At 37.2% G+C, this 27,090-nt stretch overlaps 1 long non-coding RNA gene across 2 annotated transcripts in view; it reads right to left on the bottom strand.

The window, feature by feature from the left end:
* Positions 1–27,090, bottom strand: part of LOC125107474 (uncharacterized) — an 80,908-nt gene that overhangs the window by 26,777 nt on the left and 27,041 nt on the right. The window contains exon 3 of one of the 2 annotated variants that reach the window (XR_007129570.1): positions 20,488–20,595. The exons of the other annotated variant lie outside the window; for it this stretch is intronic. This is a non-coding gene — a long non-coding RNA (uncharacterized LOC125107474). The remainder of the gene's footprint in view (positions 1–20,487; positions 20,596–27,090) is intronic. 2 annotated transcript variants of the gene reach the window in all.

Raw genomic sequence — 27,090 nt, 5'->3', positions numbered from 1 at the left:
CTATTTCTTCCTGGTTCAGTTGTGGTAGTTTATATGTCTCTAGGAATGCATCCATTTCTTCCAGATTGTCAAATTTGTTGGTGTAGAGTTGCTCATAGTATGTTCTTATAATTATATTTCTTTGGTGTTAATTGTGATCTCTCCTCTTTCATTCATGATTTTATTTATTTGGGTCCTTTCCCTTTTCTTTTTGAAAAGTCTCGTCAGAGGTTTATCTATCTTATTAATTCTTTCAAAGAACTGGCTCCTAGTTTCGTTGATTTGTTCTATTGTTTTTTTGGTTTCTATTTCATTGATTTCTGCTCTGATCTTTATGATTTCTCTTCTCCTGCTGGGTTTAGGGTTTCTTTCTTGTTCTTTTTCCAGCTCCTTTAGGTGTAGGGTTAGGTTGTGTACCTGAGACCTTTCTTGTTTCTTGAGAAAGGCTTGTACCGCTATATATTTTCCTCTCAGGACTGCCTTTGTTGTGTCCCACAGATTTTGAACCGTTGTGTTTTCATTATCATTTGTTTCCATGAATTTTTTCAATTCTTCTTTAATTTCCTGGTTGACCCATTCATTCTTTAGAAGGATGCTGTTTAGTCTCCATGTATTTGGGTTCTTTCCAAATTTCCTCTTGTGATTGAGTTCTAGCTTCAGAGCATTGTGGTCTGAAAATATGCAGGGAATGATCCCAATCTTTTGATAACGGTTGAGACCTGATTTAGGACCGAGAATGTGATCTATTCTGGAGAATGTTCCATGTGCACTAGAGAAGAATGTGTATTCTGTTGCTTTGGGATGGAATGTTCTGAATATATCTGTGATATCCATCTGGTCCAGTGTGTCATTTACGGCCTTTATTTCCTTGTTGATCTTTTGCTTGGATGATCTGTCCATTTCAGTGAGGGGAGTGTTAAAGTCCCCTACTATTATTGTATTATGGTCGATGTGTTTCTTTGATTTTGTTATTAATTGGTTTATATAGTTGGCTGCTCCCACGTTAGGGACATAGATATTTAAAATTGTTAGATCTTCTTGTTGAACAGATCCTTTGAGTATGATATAGTGTCCTTCCTCATCTCTTATTATAGTCTTTGGCTTAAAATCTAATTGATCTGATATAAGGATTGCCACTCCTGCTTTCTTCTGATGTCCATTAGCATGGTAAATTCTTTTCCACCCCCTCACTTTAAACCTGGAGGTGTCTTCGGGTTTAAGATGAGTTTCTTGTAGGCAACATATAGATGGGTTTTGTTTTTTTATCCATTCTGATACCCTGTGTCTTTTGATTGGGGCATTTAGCCCATTAACATTCAGGGTAAGTATTGAGAGATATGAATTTAGTGCCATTGTATTGCCTGTAAGGTGACTGTTATTGTATATTGTCTCTGTTTCTTTCTGATCTACTACTTTGAGGGTCTCTCTTTGCTTAGAGGACCCCTTTCAATATTTCCTGTAGAGCTGGTTTGGTATTTGCAAATTCTTTCAGTTTTTGTTTGTCCTGGAAGCTTTTAATCTCTCCTTCTATTTTCAATGATAGCCTAGCTGGATATAGTATTCTTGGCTGCATGTTTTTCTCATTTAGTACTCTGAATATATCATGCCAGGTCTCTGTGGATAAGTCTGCTGCCAATCTAATATTTTTACCATTGTACGTTACAGACATCTTTTCCCGGGTTGCTTTCAGGATCTTCTCTTTGTCACTAAGACTTGTAAATTTTACTATTAGGTGACGGGGTGTGGACCTATTCTTATTGATTTTGAGGGGGGTTCTCTGAACCTCCTGGATTTTGATGCTTGTTCCCTTTGCCATATTGGGGAAATTCTCTCCAATATACCTTCTGCTCCCCTCTCTGTTTCCTCTTCTTTTGGAATCCCAATTATTCTAATGTTGTTTCGTCTTATGGTGTCACTTATCTCTTGAATTCTCCCCTCTTGGTCCAGTAGCTGTTTGTCCCTCTTTTGCTCAGATTCTTTATTCTCTGTCATTTGGTCTTCTATATCGCTCATTCTTTCTTCTGCCTCATTTATCCTAGCAGTGAGAGCCTCCATTTTTGATTGCACCTCATTAATAGCTTTTTTGATTTCAACTTGGTTAGATTTTAGTTCTTTTATTTCTCCAGAAAGGGCTTTTATCTGTCCAGAGAGGGTTTCTCTAATATATTCCATGCCTTTTTCGAGCCCGGCTAGAACCTTGAGAATCGTCATTCTGAACTCTGGATCTGACATATTACCAATGTCTGTATTGATTAGGTCCCTAGCCTTTGGTACTGCCTCTTGTTCTTTTTTTTTGTGGTGAATTTCTCCGCCTTGTCATTTTGTCCAGATAAGAGTATATGAAGGAGCAAGTAAAATACTAAAAGGGTGGCAACAACCCCAGGAAAGTATGATTTAGCCAAATCAGAAGAGATCCCAAATCATGAGAGGGGAGAAAGGGGATAAAAAGAGGTTCAGAAAGAAAAAAAAAAAGAAAGAAAAAAAGAAAAAGAAACAATTAAAAAAAGAAAACCAATAAAGAAAAATATAAAAAGGAAAAAAAAAAAATATATATATATATATTAGATAAACTAGTTAAAAAACGTTAAAAAAGAAAAGGGTAAACGTTAAAAAAATTTAGCAGAAGAAGAAAAAAAATTGATAAAGAAAAGAAAAAAATTAAATTAACTGCAAGGCTAAAGAATCATGGGGAGAAAGCCATGAGTTCTGTGCTTTGCTTTCTCCTCCTCTGGAATTCCGCTGCTCTCCTTGGTATTGAATCTGCACTCCTTGGTAAGTGAACTTGGTCCTGGCTTGGTTTCTTGTTGATCTTCTGGGGGAGGGGCCTGTTGTAGTGATTCTCAAACGTCTTTGCCCCAGGCGGAGTTACACCGCCCTTACCCGGGGCCGGTCTGAGTAATCCGCTCGGGTTTGCTTTCGGGAGCTTTTGTTCCCTGAGCGCTTTCCGTAGAGTTCCGGAGGGCGGGAATGAAGATGGCGGCCTCCCGGTCTCCAGCCAGGAGGAGCTGAGAGCCCGGGGCCCCACTCCTCAGTGCGCCCTCAGAGAACAGTGCCCAATTACTCCCGTCACCCTGGCCTCCGGCCTCGCTCTGAGCTGACCGAGCCCGTGACCGGTTCAAGGTAAACCCGAGCTTAGAGCTTACTCCTCGGCTCTGTCTCTGTAGCCGGCTTCCCCGTTCTAATACCTGTAAGCTCTGCGACACTCCGACACCCCCGATCCTTCTGTGACCCTGCGGGACCTGAGGCCATGCTGACCCCACGTGGGCTTCACCCCAGTTAAACCTCTGGAGCGATGTCCTCAGTGGAACAGACTTTTAAAAGTCCTGATTTTGTGCTCCGTTGCTCCGCCGCTTGCCGGGAGCTGGCCCCTCCCCCCGTGGTCTATCTTCCCGTCGCTTTGGATTCACTTCTCCGCCAGTCCTACCTTTCAGAAAGTGGTTGATTTTCTGTTTCTAGAGTTGCTGTTCTTCTTCTCTTCGATCTCCCGTTGGATTTGTAGGTGTTTGCAATCTTTAGATGAGCTATCTAGCTGATCTCCTACTACCTGAAGTAGTCTCAGCCTGCTACTTCTCCGCCATCTTGACTCCTCCCCCAGAATGTGCCTCTCAGTTGAATTCTTAATAAATTGGTGTGATGTCACTTTTTATTTCATGCTTATGAGAGACTCTGATTGGCAATTGTTTTCTATTATATTTAGTGAGATATGTGTTATTGTGAATAAATGTAGTTGAGATAGCACTTTTTTTCAGAAATATAAAGTCAATGGAGGGATGGAGAAATGAACGCAATACGCACTGCTGATGAAGCTGGTGACATAGGTTTTAGTTACCACACAAGAATAATTTTACATGAAAGATACTTTTTCTGAAAAAAATTTCCAAGTTTCTTCCTTTTTTCAATCTTGAATTTCATGATAGTTTCCCAAGGTAGCTTATAACCTGTAGTTTTAGTTTTGATTATTCATCTTGTTGCTCACTTTTAACTCAGTGTATGGGTCTTTTTAAGAGACTTTCAAACTTGAAAGGATTTTCTCAGTTCTGAGTAGGAAAATCATTTTCTTGACCCAACCATTCTGTTCTCTTACATTTCTCTCCCTTTCGCTTAAGTTTTCAAGTGCAAAGCCTTTTCACTTTCTTTTGATTAGCTCTTTCCTCCATCCTTCTCTGGTTTGATTTTGTTATTTCGGATCCAAAAGAACCACTATGACCTAGGTCAACAACCATCTTTCTCTGACTGTTCATGAGGTGTCTTCCTTGTCCATTTGCCTTGATACATAAGCCAGGAGAAGAGGAGTGGGAATGGTAATGATAGTTGGTGACCCATTTTTAATACTCACACATGTCAAGCAGCATTATGCTATTTTTAAGTTAACATCTGTGTGTTACACTTTTTTCCCCACAGCCTATGTTCATCTCACTCCTGCTGAGACTTTGCTAAGTCTCTTTACTCTGTGTGGATCTTTTTGAAAAATCCTGAAATACATTTTTCTTTTGTCATCTTATTTTCTGACTATGTAAGTGTCTTAGAAGAGCTGAGTGACTACATCAGCCTCCAAAGAGGATGAAATTCTAGCAGCTTAATGTCTAGGATGCCTACAATTTCCTTAGCATCTGAATCAACATAAAAGTAATCTTTTGAATAGATGACAAAAATCGCATTACAGTCACTATCAATATGGTCAATCTGGAAATTTAAAGATACCTTTTCATTAAATCATTTGATAAACTGGCTGAATTCAGTGTGCCAGGACCTAGCTTGGTGCTAATAAAATAAACATGATTCTGGGGCGCCTGGGTGGCTCAGTGGGTTAAGCCACTGCCTTTGGCTTGGGTCATGATCTCAGGGTCTTGGGATCAAGTCCCACATTGGGCTCTCAGCTCGGCGGGGAGCCTGCTTCCCTCTCTCTCTGCCTGCCTCTCTGCCTACTTGTGATCTCTGTCAAATAAGTAAATAAAACGTCTAAAAATAAATAAATAAATAAATAAAATAAAATAAACATGATTCTCTCTCAAGAGGTTCAAAAGTACAGGAAACTTTTAGGTAAGCAAATGATTGCTAACTCAATGTGACATGTGGTATCCCGGAGATATACACAGACACAGAAATATATACAGTATAACAGAAGAATAAAGGGACAGTGACCAATCCCACAGAAGGGGAGAAGGTTGGGAGGAAGAGAAACTGAATTGGGTCTTGAAGTCCTTGAAGTAGTTTATCAAACAGAATGAAGAGGCATTCCATTTAAGCTTTCTCATTTCAAACAAGCATATGAAAACTGGAAAACTCTTTGCAGACAGAAGAGAAAAAGGCTAGGCTCCTAACATCTTCTATTTAAATTCTTTTATAATGCTACACTATTCGCTCATTCTTCGTGTAAGATACAATTTACTCCCTAAGTAAAAACTACCAGTGTCTCTGATCTTTCTTCCACTTTGTCCTTCTGCCCGTTAGATTCTTTCCCATTTTCTCAATTGCTTATTTTCTCCAGACCCTTTCTTGACTACTACTCTTCAATTATCTGGAGACATCTTTCTCCTACTCTAACCATGGAACTGATATCTCAGTAGCAAAATACCTGATCGGGTATAGCGTGATTTCCAGAGCACTTTTGCCCACTTATCAGAGGAAATAAATCTAGTTTGGAAAGACTTTTATTCTTCAGGCACGAATTCTACTTACTGTTTACTCCTCTAGAAGATTCATAGAGATGATCCAATTTTTCAGCTGGATATTTTATCTCTGCCTCAACATGCACCTTAGGAAACATTCAGATAGAAGGAAGACACCAAAGACATAGCTAAGGCAAATTTTCAGTAAGAAAATAAGACATCATGGGAACACCCCCAACTTGAACTTTGCTTTGATTCTATAAATATCTTCAAAAGTCACTTGATTTTCCTTTGAAACTTTCTAGCTAATCCTTTTGCAGAATCCCTCTGGTGCTTAAGCAAATAGTTAGCACTAATTGTTTTTCACCTTGGGGAAAACTTTTGTTGTGGAAAATTAACTATAGCACCAAAGTAGGCACTTCCTTTCTTATCTTGAATTCCTACCATCTCTAATCCCCACAAGGTCCTGACCCTGGAGACCATACACACTGGATATTTTCAGTATCCCTTCCCAAAATAGCCTCTGAAGAGCAGTTTTTCTATTTGGAAACATATTTTTTACACATACTGCAACTATAATAATCTCTTACTTTAATTATCACATTGCGTACACTATACACATACACAAATACCAATTTAAGTTAAATTAAAATAGCATAACGGCATATAAGGAAATTAAGAGAATAATTTACCCTAGCCACACTCCCATTTTATACATAAAGCAACTAATGTCCTGAAAGGGAATGTCCAGAAACTTGAAATAACTACTCAAAATCATATAAGCTAGTTAACAGCAGAACTAGCTTGAAGTGATACCAAGAACTTCTCACTTCTACTCCAATGCCTTGTCCACATTATACACTTCTCTATAACTTGTAGGGCAGGCGCAGTGGTTGGCTGGTTGGTTGGTTGGTTGGTTGATTTATTTATTTATTTATTATTTATTTTATTTATTTTCAGTGTTCCAGAATTCATTGTTTATGCACCACACCCAGTGCTCCATGCAATACATGCACTCCATGATAACTACCACCAGGCTCACCAAACCCCCCACCCCCTCCCCTCCTAAACCATCCGTTTGTTTCTCAGATAAAAGTATGTTTATCATCCTTTTGCAGCTAGAACAAAAACAAACTTAGGAAAGTTTGGAGCTTTGAGAAATCTGTAAAATACATAAAATTAAATGAGAAAATACCTATAAAGTATCATAGATTAGGCTTAAGTATCAATAAATGTCATTTTGTTGTTGCTATTGTTGTCGTTTTGGCTGTTATTAACACCCAAATGTTGTAACTACAATAAAGATAGGTGCCAAATAACAATTTATGATCAAATCATTCATCCAGTTTATTATAGACTAGGGATTTGGGGGGTTTTGGGGGGTGTTTTTTTGTTGTTGTTGTTGTCTTTGTTTTTTTTTTTGAGAGAGAGAATGAGAAAGTATGAGAGGGGAGTCCCAGGACACTGAGATCATGACCTGAGCTGAAATCAAGGGTCAGTCGCTGAAAGAACTGAACTACCCAGGTGCTCCTAGACTAGTATAGTCTTGATTCCAGTTTTAAGATTAGACAAACCAGGTAAGTAAAGCTGTACTACAAAGATAGTCATCTATAAAGAGGGGCAAAGGTACCAATTTGTGTGTGCAAAATGATTTATTAGGGTAACATAAAAATATTAAAATTTCTACTTATGCTTTTAACTAAAGGAATGAGAAAAAATCAATATTTTCCAGTATTTAACTATCAATATGATTTCACACTGATGTTTAATTCAGTCTATGCCCAAATATATAATTCAGATAATTTTTTGTCATGTAGGATTGCTATCCTAAAGAAGAAGGGAAGTTACACTGGGGAGCTTATCATAGCAGTCTGCTTTCAACATAGAGTGTAGTTCAGTGGGCAGGTAATAAAGGAGGAGATTTACGTAAATATTATTTAGTTTTAAGACTAATTCTCAAAATTGGTAAATACTATTTCTGTAAAAAAAAATCATAGATTGATTATATGGGAAAGGTGTAAAATTGAATGATATGAAAATTACAAAACTAATTATTTCTCTATTCTCTAATACAAGCTCCTCATCAGCCATATTGAAAGATAAACAATGATAATTTAATCAGATTTGAAAATAGTTGCACAAAATATTGAAATTATCTAGAAAGCTTTTGAAACGTGAATTTTTATATTAGGTACAATGAACATTTGTATAGAGAATAACTTTAATTATAGTGAAAGTGTCTAACTGGTTTCCAATTAAACTTCATGCTGGGGAGAGAGCATACTGGAGGAAGAAAAAAGTTAGAAATATCTGTTTTTATGTGCAATTACTGCTAACATTTGTGCATATCAACATTTAGGAAGAAAAGCATATGTCTGTATGCTTTTATCCCAAAAAATGGGTTTTGATGGTTACATTTGTTTGACATCTAGATTTTGTTTGCAAGAATAAACTATTGACTCCCAAAGGAGATGGGAAGAAAATGAATTCTATCTACAAGTTTTTGCATAATTGGTGAATACAATTTAAAATTAGTATCATGCTGTACTAACTGCAGCCAGTGAAATATTTTTTTCCCACTGCTACATGTGTTTTTTGCAGCTTTGTTGAGATGTAGTTGACATATAACATTGTATAAGTTTAAGGTGTACTCTGTGATGATTTTTATATGCACTGTGAAATGATTATTATAATAAGGTTAGTTAACACCTCTATCATTTCACATAATTACTACTGTGTGTTCTGTGTATGATGAAAACATTTAAAAAATCTATTCCTAGTGACTTTCAAGTATATAATACAGTATTTCAACTGAACATGCCGAACATTACCTCTCCGAAACTTACTTGTAACTGGAAGTTTATACCCTATATTTCTTCCACTATGAAAATTAAAATAAAAAATCAAAATAATCTGAACTCTGGACCTGCCTTTTAAGTCACTTTATGAAATGATATTTAAACCAAAATTTTCAAAAATAATAAAACATATTCAAAACTACTGCATTCTTAGAAATTTTATTAATAATTATTTCTTCAGTGAAAGCAGAAAAAGACGTTTGTATTATTAATAAAAGTAAATAAAATTGTTTTAAGGTGTTCTTACTCTGTATTACTCTTATAAATTTCTATTATGAAAATTATACACAATATTTAATAATTTATTAATAGACAATTTTAGATATGTTGAGAGCATTCTCAAAGTTGTTTACTCATTAGGGCGTGTCATCAAAATGTTCGGGAGCCACTGCCTTAGACAATACTGCATGCCATAGGTTTATTACCCTCTGAATGGGCTTTATAATGTACAATCATCTAATATAAAAGAGCCCAGCACTGAGTGACCCAGATTCTAGTCCAATTAAAAAAGCTATAAAAGGGGGCGCCTGGGTGGCTCAGTGGGTTAAGCCTCTACCTTCAGCTCAGGTCGTGATCTCAGGGTCCTGGGATCGAGCCCCACATCAGGCTCTCTGCATAGCAGGGAGCCTGCTTCCCCCCCCCCCCCCCCGCCTGCTTCTCTGCCTACTTGTGATCTCTCTCTTTGAAAAAAAAAAAAAAAAAAAAGCTATAAAACCCCAGGCAAGTCAGCTTACCTCTCTGGGACATTTCTGCCCATCTGTAAAGTACAATGTTTGGACTGACTGATCTTTAATGACCCATCTAGTCCTAAAATTCCAGTTCTAAGATGTTCTACCTAAGAGACTATGAATTTATAGCTACATATATTTTAACCACAATGAAATAACAACTCATCTAGAACAAGTGACTTTAACAACCAAAGACAACCAGAAAAGCAAAAACTAATTTTGAGAAAATGAAGACAAATGTATATTAGATATCAAAACTCAAGAGTGAAAATCGGATTGATCATTTTATAAGGACTATTGCTTGCCAAATGCTAGGCACAGAATTTTGTTTTAAGAGGGAAAGGAGGATGAACAGAATGCTCTTCCTGATATCCCAGAGTTTTCAATTACACTCCACATAATACTTGATAAACAAATTATACCAACACTGGTTGAAAGCTCATATCATTGCTTAATTCTCATTCAACATTTATTTATTTACATTCATTCATTCATTCTTTTTTTTTTTTAAGTTGAATTACATCTTCACACACAAAGGGAAGGCAATAAAGCAACCTATTTAGATGACCAGAACTAAAATGCATCAGAGTATACTCTTGTTTCTGGGTGAAATGCAAAAGAAGTTTCATGTAACATTTGTCTAGGCTCTGTTCCAAAATCACCTTCTAAATCATACCTTTGGTTACAAAGAACTAAATGTGTGGTTCTTTTGGCTCTTTAATGTTTGCCGTCTTCCTACTGAGGATGATCAATAAGTAGACAAGAATATAAAAGAGTCAATAATAAAAGATGATATGCCAAATTTACTATAGTTTCTATTTGTAAACACACTCTAAAAGGAACTTTCACCCTAAAATATGCACACCTCTGAGATAGTCTTGGAGAAACAATCTTTTAGTCACATAATAAAATTATTCCCACCCTGGAGACTGAGCCTGAAGGCAGTTCTATCCAGCAAAAGCAGATGAACACATAATTGAAAGACATAGTTAACCCGATTTATAATCATTAAAAAAAAAAAAAAGCTCCTTGATTCACTGGAATTACTTTATTCACTCATCAATTCAGCAAATACCCACTCTACACTGTGCACTGTTATAAATTTGGGGGATTTATTAGTGAAGATGACAAAACACCTGCCCTTCACGAATTTCCATTCTGGAGAGAAAAATAAAAGGTTATGAATCGAACAAATTAATAAATAATATGATTCTTAATAGTGATGAAAATTCTAAGGAAAAATAGAGCAAGATTTTAGTGGTTAGAATGGCTATAATGTATAGTAAGGCATTTTCAATAAGATGATAAAGGTAGGAATCTGAGGAGGAGTTCAGAAGTTTTATTCATGAAAGGGATTGAAGAAGTTTGGAATTTCAGGTTTCTTTAGAGTTCAAGATGATAAGCAAATCCATGGTCTGACCATGTAATGAGGAGAACATAGCTTACATGGTTTGGAATAGAGTAACAAATTCTAATGCGAAAACATCAGTCAAGTGGCCCAGGCACAGGAATATTAAACTTGGGGGAGAGACGAAGACAGAGATTAAGGCAAGAAGCAAAATTCTTGATAAATATGAAGGAGTAACTAATGTTAGAAGACCCAGCAAAGCTGGACTCTATTAGCCTGGAATAACGAATGGGTTTTACTGAGAGATGGAAGAATAATAATTTTATGACAATCACTTAAAAATATTTAAAGAATATTTAAACTGATCTAAAAATATAGTAAATCTAAAAAACATGGGCATATAGGAGAATGAGCAGTTTTTTAATTTAAATGACTTCATGGGGGGGTTCCTGCATGGCTCAGTGGGTTAAGCCTCTGCCTTCGGCTCAGATCATGATCCCAGGGTCCTGGGATCGAGCCCCATATCGGGCTCTCTGCTCAGCAGGGAGCCTGCTTCCCCTCTCTCTCTCTCTGCCAGCCTCTCTGCCTACTTGTGATCTCTGTCTGTCAAATAAATAAATACAATCTTAAAAAAAAAAAAAAATGACCTCATGGACCAATGTCCCCAGTGGACAAAGAAAACTAAGTTAGGGAGGAGAAAGGATGTCATAAATATTTTGTGAAAAAGTAAAACATATATGGGAACAATCGTAAGAGTTGGGGCAAAGATTATCAATGGAAAAATGAATCTTGGAATAAAGGAAAACAGAATAAAATGAGGATTAACTTTTTAAGATAACAGGGTAGGAATACCTGGCTGGCTCAGTTGGTAGAGCATGCAACTCTTGATCTTGGGGTCATGAGTTTAAGCCCACAGTTGGTGTAGAGATTACTAAAAAATAAACTTTATCTGTGATCTCTTTGTGTCAAATAAATGGGTAAAATCTTAAAAAAAAAAGTATAACGAGGAATAGTCAGTTGAACATGAACACGCAGAAACATCTGATAACCTCGTTTCAAAATAATTTTGCTGAAAAAATGAAGTATATATTCACGCTAAAATAATGAAATCATTTGAGTTATTTCCCTTTTCTAAACCAGCTCCCTTTACTGCTAGCTGATTTAGTGGCTGAAAAGGATTGAAGTGTATGCATCTATTCACAGAAATTAACTATACAACTTTTACTAAGTCCTTAAGCTTAGAATCTTATGCTAATGGTAACATAGTCAGGATTGGTATGTGAACTTGTATTGTTAACCAGTATATTAACTTTAAATCCATTTTCCCATTCTTTTCTTTGTCATCTTTTAGAAGTTACAAAAACCCTTTCTAAGTATCTCAATAGTATAAAAATTTAAATGATTGTCCCATACCTCAGATAAGACATCCAGTAGCTAAAACTCTTTAATATATCTTCTAGTTCCTGAATGTTAAAAACAAGACAACAGGCTCAAAATGGAGTCACTTATGCTAAGACCCATATCACCAAACCAAAAGTTAATTATAATGATGAGCACTAGTTAGGTAATCTGCCTGATAGACCCTGTCATCTCCTAAAGGAAAGTGACTTTGACAGAACCAATCTACTTTTTGCCTCCTTGTCCTGACTCCCTTCTGCCAGTGAAAGTTTATTTGTACAGCTCCTTGGAACACCTTTCTATCTCCTAGATAGGATGCTTCCCAGACCGTAAGTCATTGAAAAAAGCCAATAAGATCTTGGAAATTTACTCAGTTTAATGTTTTATTTTTGTTTTGTATGAATAATTTATTTATTAATTAACTAAGTCTATTATCAAGATATTTCTACAGAAGTATTTCATTTACAGATAATATTTCTGAGTAGTACCAACCCTTTTTTTAATCTCTAATTTTTAAGTTAAACCACATGATGTACTAAAACTTTACAGAAGAAAACCAGTTTGAAGCACTCTTAATTGGGAGGAAAAGATGGATCCTTACCATTAACGTACCTCCCTGAAAATGCTATAAAAATGATCAGGATAAAATCTGTCCTACACTAAGTAAAAAAAGGAAAACAAAGAAGCACAGGAAACCAACCAAACAATATGTAAGTCATTTGACTGAAAAAAATAAAATAATCAATTTTATTTTTTCCAGTCATATGACTTACATTTTCAGTAAAACTAAATTGTCTGTCTCTTTCTCTCTGTCTTTCTCTCTCTCTCTCTTAATTTATTTACTTTTTTTTTTTTTTTTTTTTTTTTTTGGTTTGGTAAAGTTTACCTTTCCAGTCACTATGATCAGAATATTTTTAGCAACTTAATTTAAACCTGCATTCATGCTAAAATTGTCCATACCGTAGTGGTGGTAGATATTACAAGTGCTCCACAAGGAAATTTCCAGGAAGATAGATAGATAGATAATTTTTTTTAATGTAGAAAAGAGAGACAGAAAGGGAGGCAGAGAGATAATTTACCACAAGAAATATTTGCCCTGTGGTATGCTCCAGGTAAATAGCTTAAAATTAGTTTAGTGTAATAAAAGATAATCTCTTTTTTCTTTTCTTTCCATTCACTCAGTTCACTAAAAAACAAAACAAAACAAAACTTCATAAGACAATTTCTTTCAATAAACAGCTAAAAAATATACGAACTCTTCAAGTCAAAACATCATGTAAGCTATATAGGCTGTGGGGTCTTAAAGGAAATTTTACATCTTCAAAGAATTCACTGCTAATTAAATCAACATTTATGCTACACTCAGGAACGAAGACAACAAAATGGAAGACGTTTCCCGAGATCACTCCCTCCTCACACAGCAGTTTCCACCGTTCTGTTAGCAAATATATCATTCTCTTGTTAACTGCAGATAAATTCTTGGTCTTCCTCCTTGCTTGCATTTTCACCCTTTTATTCTGTCTGGAGGGTTGGGTTTGTTTTTCCTGACAGCATTTGAGATTTCTAAGCTACCACAGTGGTGCCAGCGCATACTGTGCACAGTCAGTGAGGAAGAAACAATCTGGCTGTTGTTTTAACACTTTGCAAATAGCAGCTTATTTCTCTTGCTTGATTTTTTTGCCCCTGGACATCCGACAGAGCAGTATTCAATCCACCAAATAAAAAACAGGTTCCCCTTCATCTTCCCCACATGTAAATTGGGCAATTTGAGATGAATATCTAAAATGCAAAGGAAAGTTTTGTTTCTCTTAGTCATGTATTGGGATTCTTTTACACAATAAGAAATCTGTTACCTTTCTCAAAATTTTTCACTAAATTCTAATCACTCCTTGGAGTTCATGCCAACTGCAACAGCAAAGAACAAGGCTTTGCTTTTCTTTTCTTTTCGTTCTTAAATGGGTCCAAACGACAAGGCTTTGATCAAATTAGTCTACATTGCTAAACTTCATAGCACACTGAGAGGATACAAACACGATTTTCACTATTTGAGTACAAGAAAAGTATTAGAGAGAGTACTTATTAAGCTTATATTTATATATAAGAGTTTCATAAGTACTCAATAAAATCATCTCCCTGGTGGAAACTACTGATTTTCCCTAGCAGCAACTCTTACTAAGTATTTTAGGTTACTGATTCTCAGTATTTGGTATGCAAATCACCAGTCTTATTGAGATTTTTGGCCAAATCCTAGAAATTTTGTTTCAGTAAATACGTAAGTGGAACTCTTGAACCTGCATTTGGCTGGATGAGTTGAACAAAGGTGGCTCAGAAAGTCGATTTGATAAACACTTTTGGCTATTCCTTATTGGTTTATAAGTTTACTATGAGATGCAGAATATCATGAAGTGAATTAAGTCCTTTCCTGTACCCCAAAAAATCTTATGTTCAACTCCCAACACTTAGGGTGACTGTGTTTGAAAATGGGGCCTTAAGGAAGTAATTAAGATTAAATGACATCAAAAGGGTAGAGTCCTGCTCCAATAGGATTAATGTTTTTATAAGAAGAGACACCAGAGGAGGAGCTCTCTCTCCATGTACACACTGAGGAAAGGCCATGGTGGGATAGAAAGAAGGCAGCTCTCTACAAGCCAGAAAGAATGTCCTCACCAAAAACCAAATCACCTGAACCTTGATGTTGGACTTCTTGTTTCCAGAACTGTAAGAACATGAATTTCTATTTTTTAAGCCACTCAGGTTTTGGTACTTTGTTATGGCAGCCCAAACAGATTAATATACATGACTCTCATCAGAGGGTGGTTATTCCAGATCTCTGGAAACCATCTCTGGCCTCCTCCTCTTTACCCCTCTCCCTTTGACAACTTACCCCTTGGACCACCCTTAGTATGCCTTAAAGAACTCATTAACCTACCCGGCTTTCTAAATACTTTATTTCATCTTGGGTGTATAATACATGGGGTCCAGTTTTTAATACTTAAAATCAGAATAATAACACAAAGCTACAGAAAGACATAGGGAAGGTGGTAGAAACTACTTAAATGAATAATTTACTCTCATCATAGTCTATTTTTTTTTTTCTTTAGACTTTCAAACTTGATTCAGTTGGTATTGGATTATTATATTAAGCATAGGTTCTTAACCTGGGGTCAATGCATGAATTCCAAGAATATCCAAATATTGTTTACAAAATTTTAGTTACAGAAGAATCTCTCTGGTGAAAGAATCTCAATGGGATCCACTGATAAGATTTGCCTTAAGATATAAAAATCTACCTACTTGAATTATAGGATGTGTTTTTCCAGGTGCTTAAGGTATAAATAAAAGTTTCGTTTGCCAAATTAACTTAGTAAAATAACCCTACAAAAGAAGAAATAAAGTCACCTATAAATGTTTAGAAGCTTGGTTCTTAACATGGAAAAGAAAAAAAGTACAGTAACTATAATAGACCATTTCAAGTCCTTGGATCTTTCTTGACCTTTCCAATTCAAACACTGTCATCCTTTTCTCAAATCCTCTAGCTTCCTATCTGTGCTGCCTGGTGCTTCTACTCCATATCTAGCTATCACCAGTTTATCTTTCTTTAGCAGACATTCTTTCCCCTTTGTAATAACTATGACATATAATATAAGTATATCATATAAGTATATGATGGAGATTGGAAACCATGCTGGAATTGTGAATAGCACAAAAACAATTTTTGACAGAAAACCAGCACAAAGGCCATAGAACAGGATTTCTTTTTTAACGCAAACACTAATACATGTTCTCTTTTCATTGGACTTACAGGTATTATTTATAAACTGCTGTGTCTTATCCAAGCAACCACCCATACAGTCATGGAAAGAAATGAGGGAAATGAGGGAATATAGCCTATCAAATCTAAGACACAGGAAAATGTTTTAAGAATGATTACATTCAAAGAGCAATAATTACCTTCTATAACCAAACTGGCAATAGTATTGATGTATGGTCATGAATTTGACAATTTGAAACTACAATAAGGTAAGTTTAAAGAAGTTTATAACATCAACTTTTTTTTAATTTATTTTAATTTTATTTTTTTATAAACATATAATATATTTTTATCCCCAGGGGTACAGGTCTGTGAATCGCCAGGTTTACACACTTCACAGCACTCACCATAGCACATACCCTCCCCAGTGTCCATAATCCCACCCCCCTCCCAACCCCCCTCCCCCCATCAACCCTCAGTTTGTTTTGTGAGATTAAGAGTCACTTATGGTTTGTCTCCCTCCCAATAAGTCAATCGGAGAAAGACAACTATCATATGATCTCCCTGATATGAGGGAGAGGAGATGCAACATGGGGGGTTAAGGGGGTAGGAGAAGAGTAAATGTAACATCAACTTTTTTTTGGTAACTTAAAGAAAAGTAAACTAAAGGAAGCAATATAGAAAGTAGTTTTTAACAATTAGGATATATCAATCTTTTCATTTGAAGAGCTAAAAGATATGATGTATGAATAAAAAAGTTTGACAAAGTTTTAGGTCTGCTCTGTATGGTACTGATTCCAATCTACAGCAAATGCTTATGATGAAGTTCATGAAATCAGTCCATAAAAATAGAAAACTTTGCTTAACTAATTTTTCCAAACAGAGATTCTTTTAGGAATGTTATAACAAAAACACAAGAGACTTTATCAATCACTGAATTAATTACAGTAATTTAGACTTAAAATTCTAAATGGAACTCAGTCTGATATTGCCTCTTAAGGATTGTAAAAATTTGCATAAGTAATTTTAACCCATTTTTTACAACAGAAATTAGTTCAACACAGTATGAGAATATATAGCTCTGGTTAATACCCACTGAGTTTAAACAACATTGACTATGCCATATTAATCACTTTAATTTTTATAAGTAATTAAACATTGCATTTAGATTAGTTTATGATCTACAACTATGACAACTCACAATAAGTAATCTTGGATTGGACCAGTTACCTTAATTCATAAGTCTTCAGTGTTTCCTACTGATGAGGGAGCTTTACTTAATTTTTTTAAAAATAAGAAAATGCTAATACACTAACTATAATTCAACATTTGATATCCCCATATTACTTCATTTTAATTGAAATGTGGGTGATTATGAAGTTATGTATTGTTATCAAACCAGTTCTTCTTCCCCTCAGACTGAATGTCCCTATAACTTCCTGAAGGATATCTTAAAAAGGAAGAAATAAGAAAAGTGATATTGTAGTGGTCTAATTGCAAGCTGGCTAAAAGCAGCTTGTTGGAAATTTAATTCAAACAACTTGGTCTGGGAGTAACTTGGCTTTCTCATATGAAATAAAATTAAGAAAGATATGGATACTAAGGAACAGGAACAGCTATCTGCTCCTGTAGGTGTAACATTTCAGACTCTGGAAATGAAGAAACCACCCAGTTTCTTCCTTGCTATGAGAAACCACACTGCAATACAGGCTATCAACTGGGGCCTGAATAATCTCCCAAAAGCTGAACTTGACTTCCATTTTCTGCAACACATCAGACTAGCTGTTCTAAGAAATACTCCTGGTGCAGAATACCTAAGAATAGTGTGCAAAATGTACATTTTAAGAGAACTGTTTAAAAAATGTATTGATGAGCTGGCAGAAAAATAAGGGAAATTCTCAGAACTGTCAACAAAGTACAAATCCAGCAAGCCCAGACACACTAAAACTGGCATCCTCCAAGACTTTGATTTTAACTGACCACAAGCCTGATTTAGGAAAACATTAAAAAGAAAAAAAGAAAAAAAAGAAAGAAAAAGAAAGCCTAAGTCTCCTGCAAGTTGGGAAATCAGAATGGAGACCCTCACATAGTGCTGCATGCCTGAATGCCTTTTGACCCCAGTGGATGTGACTGAAACAATTTTTTTTAATATTTTATTTATTTGACAGACAGAGATCATAAGTAGGCACAGAGGCAGGCAGAGAGAGAGGAGGAAGCAGGCTCCCTGCCGAGCAGAGAGCCCGATGCCATGACCTGAGCCGAAGGCAAAGGCTCAACCCACTGAGCCACCCAGGCGCCCCTGACTGAGACAATATTATACGTTCATCATAACCTTTCTTCTTCCTGGGCACAGAGGAAGATGCTCTTTCCCAGGCTCCCTGCAGTTTGTTTGGGGCTGTGTGACAGCAATCTGGCCAGTAGGATGTGGGTGGAAATAACGTACTCTCCTTCCAGACCTGGCTCTTGGGAGGTAATGTGTTCCACATATTAAAGTTAAAAAATGCGGGAAGACGGCCCACTCCACATCAGACTTGGCATAAGGAAAATAAGCCATCATTTTCTTAAGCCACTGAAATTTTGCGGCTTATTTTTAACTACATTTAATCTAATAATTTTGATTATTATAATCACTGAACTGGGCGGGATGGGAGGGATTAAAAAAAACCTTGCTCCACTGAGAAAAATAATAGGAACACCTGCCTTCAATAAGCTATAATGCTGAAATTAGTACTAATAGGTATGGCGAAGGGAAAGAAACTCAAGCAAAAAAGTTAATTTAGAGTGTTCCCAGATTGTTAAAGCTCCCAGGTACATTGCAGATGAAGCACAGAATTTCTCTCTGGAAACAAATTTTAAATCTAAGATCAGATATTCTCAAAGATACAATTCTAGGATTACATTACAAATAAAAATATCAAACCACAAAAGAAAAAAAAAGCCACATGCATTAAAGAGCCAAAGCAATATACTACAGAAGCAGAAATACAAAAGCTACAAATATTAGAATTGCCACAGAGAGATTATAAATGTTTATATTAATAAAACACTATAGTAAAATTATAATTAAGCAGTAACAGAATCTCTAAATTTCCCATGCAGGTCTGGAAAGAACCAAATATAACTTCTAGAAATTAAAATATAGTAACTGAATTTAGAAACTCCAGATTAGACACTAATTAAATTCTGAAGAGAGAACAAATGAACTGAAGGAAATGAAAATAATATTTAGAATATAGCAAAGACAGAAAAAATATGGAAAATATTAGAGAAACTTTAAGAAATTTGTAAGCTAGATTCAGATGTTCCAAAGTAGGCTTATAAAAGTTGATGTCGATGATTAGAAATAGAACCAAACAGAAATTCTTGAAATTTAAAACTCTTTGAATGGACTTAACAGCAGGATAAATATAACTAAATGGAGAACCAGTAAGCCGGTAGGAAGGTCAGAAGAAACTATCCCAAATAAAACTTGGGGGGAGGGGGGAAGCAGCAGCAAAATACAGACAAGAGAATAAAAGATTCAGATAATAAAGTGAGAAAATATAATAAACATTTAACTGGACTACTAGAAAGAGAGCTAGCAAGACATACATAAAATCAAACATAATGACAGAAATTTCCAGAACTGATAAAAGACTCTTATTCGAGATTCAGAAAGCTAAACAGAGGGGACGCCTGGGTGGTTGAGCGTCTGCCTTTGGCACAGGTCATGATCCCAGAGTCCTGAGATCAAGCCCCGCATCAGGCACCCCATTTGGTGGGAAGCCTGCTTCTCCCTCTCCTACTCCCCCTGCTAGTGTTCCCTCTCGCTGTCTCTGTCAAACAAATAAAAATCTTAAAAAAAAAAAAAGCTAAATACATCCTAAGCAAAGGAAAAAAAAGTCAAATAAATAAACAAATAAATAACCTACAATCAGACCCATCCAGAGAAACTGAAGAATACCAAATACAAAAGAAAATCTTCAAAGTTCAACAGAAAGGACAGAACCCTTAGAAAGAACTTACATTTACACCAACAATATATTTCTCAGTGATGGAAGGCTAGAGAGAATTGGATTAAATCTTCAAGGCAAAGAGACTAAATAACTTTCAGTGTATATCCAATTAAACCGCATTTTGGGAACTGGGGTGAATTAAAGCCACTTCTACACAGACACTTAGCAAGAGTATTACCACCGACAAAAGCTCATTAAAGGAACTTCTAAAGAATGTACTTTAACACATTGATTTAAGAAGGAAAGCTAAGATGAAAATTGACTTGTACAGATAGAAAATGGTGAACATAACAATCATTGAAAGCTTGACTCTACCAAACCACAATATTAACAATTCATAATTGATGGAATTAAAAAGTAATGATAAGGGAACTTCTGTTTTAGAACAGAATAGGTCAGCACAGGAAAGCATTGTTGCTGCAAACGGGACACAGCCAGATAAACTATAAAGATATTTTTCAAGCTTCAGAGAACTTCAGAAGCAACACACTAAAACTCCAGAAAAAAAGCAAAATGCTTTTATGTGAGCAAGGATGTTTATCTTTCTTTCCTCTGTGGGTACTTTCTGACTCCAGGTTTTTGCTCAAGATCTGGCTTGGTCAGTCAGAGCCCAAGCTCTGGAGAAGAGAAGCTAGTCCAACAGTGAGTGGGTCTGACACACCAATATGACCAGTTGGAAACCAGTTCTTCACAGACCATTTGCTAACTTCTGGGGCTGTACAGGAAGCAGAGGAACTAAGCCAAAAGCTTCCAAAATGTAAATTGCGTCTCCAGGAGTCTTAGAGGAATAGGAGTGGCCTAATTAGAACATACCGTCTCACCTTCAGGGATATCTCCATATTTTAAAGAATTCCAAGTAGGAGACTGGAGAGCTGGGCTGATTATCTCTAAAAGGCAGAAGCTGAATTTCCTGGAGTCTTCTTCCAAACCTGAGACATGGAACCCAAACCACATGCATTAAAAAGAGAAAATAAAATATTAAAAAAAAAAAAATGCAGGGACTTGAAGGAAAGCACAGCAAACTTGAGTGGGGCCAAGCAGACGTGAGTTTACTAATACTGAAACCCAGCACCAACCTTGATTAATGTCTGATTGGACGCACGTGTCCCAACCCTCATTCTATTCACCAACAAAGGAAAACAGTATCATCCGCAGCCTCTAGAGTTCTATTACATACAATGTCCAACAATTATTAAGAAATTCCTAGAAATGTAGAAATGAGGGAAAATTACTGACTCTCACCAAAAAAAACAGAGGGGAGATGACCCAGATAGCGGAGTTAGCAAACAAGGACTTTCAAACAGTTATGGTTAATATGTTAAAAACAGTAGAGAAAAAGACAAAAAAGCTCAAATGGTGGGGAATTTGAGAAATCAAATCTGTAAGAAGATCATGAACATTCTGCAAATAAAAAGGAAAATATCTGAACTGACTAAATTAGAAGGACGAGTTGAACAGCAGACCAAGTGCAGTTGAGAACAGAACAAAATGAGGTTCTCGTTTTTTTCTCTGAACTAAGAATTGGGTTTTTAAAAACCAAAGCAAAAAGAAAAAAGGGGCGAGAAAGCATACACCTATATAAAAATGTAAAAGATAGTAGGACATTGTCTTTGTTCAGGTATCCCAAAGAGCGGACTTTGATGAAAAGATCTGCCTTCAGATAGATGAATGAGAGCTCTTAGAAAGTCACTGTTGGGGGCGCCTGGGTGGCTCAGTGGGTTAAAGCCTCTGCCTTCGGCTCAGGTCGTGGTTCCAGGGTCCTGGGATAGAGGCCCACATCGGGCTCTCTGCTCGGCAGGGAGCCTGCTTCCTCCTCTCTCTCTCTGCCTGCCTCTCTGCCTACTTGCGATCTCTGTCAAATAAATAAATAAAATCTTAAAAAAAAAATTTACAAACAAAAAAGAAAGTCACTGTTGGGAAGGGAAGCGGGACTGGGCAGGAGTAGAACCGACATGCCGGTACAGGAGAGGCCTGGGTCAAAACCGTGGGTGCGCTGGAATTCGGATTGGCCTTCACAGATGTCCCAGATTGAGGCCAGAGAGCTGGGCATTTTTACCTCCAAGCTGACCTGTCACTGAATGCAGTTGCCCTTGGGGAAAAAACATAAACTTGGGCAGAGCAGCTGTCTTTGGCCGACAACTACGCAGAGCAGGAACTCAGCTGTGGGTTGTCAGCCGTTAACATTCCTAGCAGCTGGGGAAATAAGTGGGGCATCTGGGTTCACCACAGGCTGGTTCACCACAGCCTCACTAAAGCCCACACTTCTGTGCTTGAATCCACCTGTTTACATAAGTTCACCCATCTGGGAAAAACTCCAGGATTCTGGTTTATCTCTTCTACGTAAATTTACAAGGACAAAGCTCTGATGTTCATTGTCTCTCTCCTCTGCTTATCATTCCAGATTCACCCTCGGCTGGCTCCTCTGCTGCTTAGGTGCTGTGTGTGGTAGGGTGACACAGGCACTTCTTCAGAGCCTCTGTTCACCAAGTCTTCCATTGGCTGCTCCCTTTATTAATTTATCGTCAGAATGGGGCAAAGAAGTGTCAAAGGACACAGCACTGAACCATTTGGGTTCTAAACACAATCTTCTCTACCTTTACTGTGTAACAGAAGCTCTGTCTTCTCCTGAGGGAAAGAGTCAATTACCAATGCCAACATGGCGAATTTTTCCGGCCAGCTAGTCTCTTAGAATGAGGAACCATCAGGGATCAGATAGCATCCATGGAATAAAATTTCACAAGAATCTGACTCTGATTCTGAATCTGAAGGAAACATTCCTTCTCTGGGAACTGGGCTCTCTATAAGCTTACAGTTCTAAGTTCAGGAAGTCTAAAATTCCCATGTGGATAACCACATGGTAAGCTACTCCTATTTCTGGTCCTTGCTTCTGGTTCTTTTATTCTGACTACTCGAGACAGAGCACATTTTCATTTTTCTAATGAGGCTGTATGCTGTGTTTGAGAAGATGGTGCCCTATCTTTGCAGGCTATCACCTCCAAGCAGGCACTTTGGTTGCACCTTTAAAAATCCATTCCAGGGACGCCTGGGTGGCTCAGTGGGTTAAGCCGCTGCCTTCGGCTCAGGTCATGATCCCAGCGTCCTGGGATCGAGTCCCACATCGGGCTCCTTGTTCTGTGGGGAGCCTGCTTCTCCCTCTGCCTCTGCCTGCCACTCTGTCTGCCTGTGCTCGCTCTCTCTCTCTGACAAATAAATAAAATCTTAAAAAAAAAAAAAATCCATTCCATTGCTCTATCAGACCGACAGCTTCTCTATGGTGTGCAGGTGAGAGGACCAAGAGATCCCAAGTCATGCACTTATTCCCGCAGTCCATTGGCTTCAAAGGGACAGGGCAGCAATTCACAACTAACTGGAAATGGTATAAAAGATATCAGTTCAAGGCAAGTTTTCAGGCACAAGTAAGTTGAATTAACAGATGGTTCAAATAACCCTGCTGCACTGCCCCTTCTACCTTAATCCATACTTACAACCTAAGAAGATTTCCTTACAATAAATTGGCCATGAGAGAAAAAACAAACAAACAAACAAAAGCTCCATTTGCAGAAGGTGCTACAAGATCTCACAGTAAGATGGTTTATGTTCATACAGCAGGATATTGTTCAACAATAAAAAATGAATGAACAATAACTATATACAAGTGGCATCACCAAGACAGTGACATAGGTCATTCCCCACTTTGCTTGCTCTCATAAGAACAACAACAACCAACCATTCAAGAACAAGCAAATTCACCGAGCAAATCCTAGAACACGGGGGTAAGCACCCCCAGTACCACAGATACCAAGAAAGACTGCATTCATGTCGACTGAATTGCCCCTCTCCCGGGCCAGCACAACACCACGTGATGGGAGAGCACTTCCGGAGCCTTCAGCTCCTCCAGGGGGAAGAGAGAACCCAGGAGGGACAACCAGCACTGCCATCCCCAGCACTGTGTGTCACTCTGGGTCTTTGAGTGTCACTACTCTGAACTTGCCCCATGGGATTGCAGGGGAATCTGCCGGGCTCAATCAATGGGACTCTGTCTGTGATGGGGAAAAAGGGGAGAAGTTAGCAACAACTAGCACATGAAGTCTGGCAGAGTTTATACCAGCTGTCCAAGTAAAAATCCCAGCTAGTGGTTTTCTCAACTGCAGCACCATATTGGTGGTGCCCTCTGACCAGGGAACTCTAGAGTGAAGATCTGCTTGATTCGGATGCTCTCACGAGGAGTTTTGCCATCCCAAGGGCTGGTTTGCCCACACCCAGGCAAGAAGCTGAGTCACAACCCCACCTACTGTGAGGAGTGCCTCTCAGACACATCTGACCAGAAGGGCTGGCAGGAATCCCTGGAAGCTGTGTAGCGGAGCAATGCTCAAACCAAGAGACGGGTAGACAGAACTGATCACCCCCAGCGCAAAGCCAGGACCAGGCATGGAAGGTTTCTGTGCTACACACAACACAGGCTAGGGGATTAATTCTTAGCCAAGGCTATGCGTAGCTCCTAGCTCTTTCCAGCTGGAGTCTGTTAAAGAGTTGCCTGGAATGGCCATTCCCCTTCCCACCCAGGCAAGGGAGCTCTACCCACCCACTGTGGCTCCCAGCCCCATCTGACCAGAAGGGCTGGCTGATGAGAACATCTGGGGGCTGTCTTTCAGAGGCGCTGTAGCTGAGGGAATGGCAGGAAGGGCCAGCAGTTTACAGAGCAAAACCACTGGACCTGCTTGGCCAGGGAACTATTATGTTGTATGACTTAAACTTACACAGTGATGTTTGGAAGTTATGTCTCAATAAAACTAGGGGGAAAAAACTGCATGCATCAAATAGATTCCCCTCCAAAAGTTAATTTAGTGAAACATTATAATATAGAAGACCGTTTTTTACCAGTGGCTCTCAATCCAGGCTTCCCAGTACACTTATCTAAAGAGCTTAAAAAACATAAAACAAAAACTGATGCCCCACACCATTTTAATTATACTGAGGTGTTTGGTTATCAGTATTTGTAAGAGCTTCTAATGTTATCTAGGTTTGTGAAACATCACTTTGCACCCTTAAGATACCCTTTTGTGCATTTTTTATATTTTATAATTTTGTAAACAACCAAAAACACAGGAAATAAACTAGTGCTCTACCAGACTTGCTCTGATGTATTGACCAATTTTGCTCAGTGCCTCATGTCAGCGAGGTCATGTGTTAGTTTATTGGCCTTTAGAGACAAGCCATATAAATGTGCTCATGAGGTAATGACTGCTCCCAGCCCAACTCAGTCAGCTCTATTGGCTTTTTTTCTTTACTCACCACCTCATCCACAGATGAATTCCACCCGGGCCTAGCAAGCTTACTGCGTCAGAAGTAGGGACATTTTTGGTTATGCTGTTTAATCTCCAATTTTTTGTATTTCTCTTTTCTCCTTTCTTGTTACATTTTTCCCTGCCTTAGGCCTTCAGGCTCCATCACTTCGGCTTTCTTTCCTTCCTGACAATCACATTAGGAACTTTTCTTGCCACTACCTTCCTTCACGGATATGTCGACACATTCCCAATGAAGGTGACAATTTTAGAAAGAAAAAAAGAATTAAAACTCATCAACTGAGGACCTTGTCCTCTCAACTGGTGAAAGAAAAAATAATAATTTCATGAACTGAGGATATCAATTCTAAAAGCCCAACCACAGGTTTTTCTCTACTTTTATCAGTTCTTAAAAATTATACAAGAGTAGAATCAATAGTCGAGTTAAATGTCACTTCTTCAGGATAGTGCTTTAATATCCTATAGAAACAGTATATATTAAATATATCCCTGAGTTCAAATCAGAGAAATCAAATGTGTAGATAGGAAAGTTCGATCATCCAGGATGAAACTCATGGAACTGAGCCCAATCAAATCAATAGTAGTTTTATTTTTATCATGTAAGCAAAGTCTGAAAATTCAGGCAAATAACACTTTGGGGACATTTAAGACATGAAACATTTCAAATTCCCCTTACTGAATGTGAGATGCTTAAATGTTAATGGTATGCTGAGAATAATTGCACTAATTTCATCAGTACTTTAGAGAATTATACTGGGACATAGCAAAGGTTTTTGTTATGAAAAATCTTGCAAATGAATTTTTTTTTAACACCTTTGGAGGGCCACTTTGTCACCATAAGTATTTAGTTAAAAGTAGAATATTTTCTGAAATATTTCTAGATTTTCAGATATTTTTATTTATTTCCAGATGGCATCTTAAAAAATAAGAAATATGCTAGGCTTATTCAGATGTTTATGACATTTTCCAAAATATTTTCTTAGTATAATTGTTAACAGAGACTAAGTTTAGAGATCATAATTTCCCAGACATGGTAGCAGAAAAAGACAGAAAAATATCAGTTACCAAGAACTAACATTAGAACTATTATATAAAAATAGTTAACTTGTGAGATAAAGACTAATTCATTCAAGTATATTTCAAAAGATACCTAGCTTCTGGAAAGGAAACTTCTATAGGTCAAAATAGTCTTTTCAGGAAAGAAACTAAAATTAGGCAATTAACCTTTTAATCCACTTAACATTCTAATTCCCTTCATTTCCAAGTTATGCAGGCAGCACAAAGATAATTGTTGAAATTTAAAGGAATGTGAGAGAAAGTATGGTGGGGTGTGTGTGCACGCAGAAGTGCTTATGTGTGTATACAGAGGAATTTGATAATAAAGTAAAAAGGACAAAGATTATATGAGATTTTTAAAACACTTCTATGAGAATATATTTTTTATGAAGGTTAAATTTGAGGTTATTATTTTTAACCTCAATAAATTAAGATGGTGATAAGTATTATATCCTGGATTTTTTAAAAAAGAAAATACATAATACTTAGAAAAATACATGTATCTACTTAGTACCTAGTAGACTCCAGTTAAGATATTTGTACAAAGACGACCTAGGGCGGAACTAGAACACATAGTGTATGTACTTTGGAAGTGGGTGTGAAAAGAAGGTGGGCATATCAAATTGAGTCAACAAGGAAGTATCAGGATCTTCCTGCTTCTATCCAGTTGGGGATATTTGAATTTAGCTTAGGTAGACCTCAAACAGGAACTTTTCAAACTTAAAGAATTTTAAAATACCCTATGCTCCCATAATACAGAGGCTAAATTAGCTTATGCAACTAAGACATAGATCATTTCATAGAATTTGACAACCAGAAGAAAGGCAGACACCAGAATGGTTGATTCATGAGCTCAATTACATTACTCAGGGATCAATTTGGGATTTTTCTTAAATCTTTCTGTATATCCATCCTTGATGTTGTCTTCATGCTGACACTGGTGGTAGGATGGCTGCATAACTTCTAGGTTTTGGATCTAGATCCAACAACATGCCTATGAGGAAAGCAACACACCTCTTACAGTGACTCTTTTAAGAGTAAGAATATTTCCCCCTAAATTCCCCA

The sequence above is a fragment of the Lutra lutra genome, chromosome 8 (genome assembly GCF_902655055.1).
Source record: "Lutra lutra chromosome 8, mLutLut1.2, whole genome shotgun sequence".
In the NCBI taxonomy this organism is placed as follows: domain Eukaryota; kingdom Metazoa; phylum Chordata; class Mammalia; order Carnivora; family Mustelidae; genus Lutra; species Lutra lutra.
This window is presented reverse-complemented; position numbering and strand designations above follow the sequence as displayed.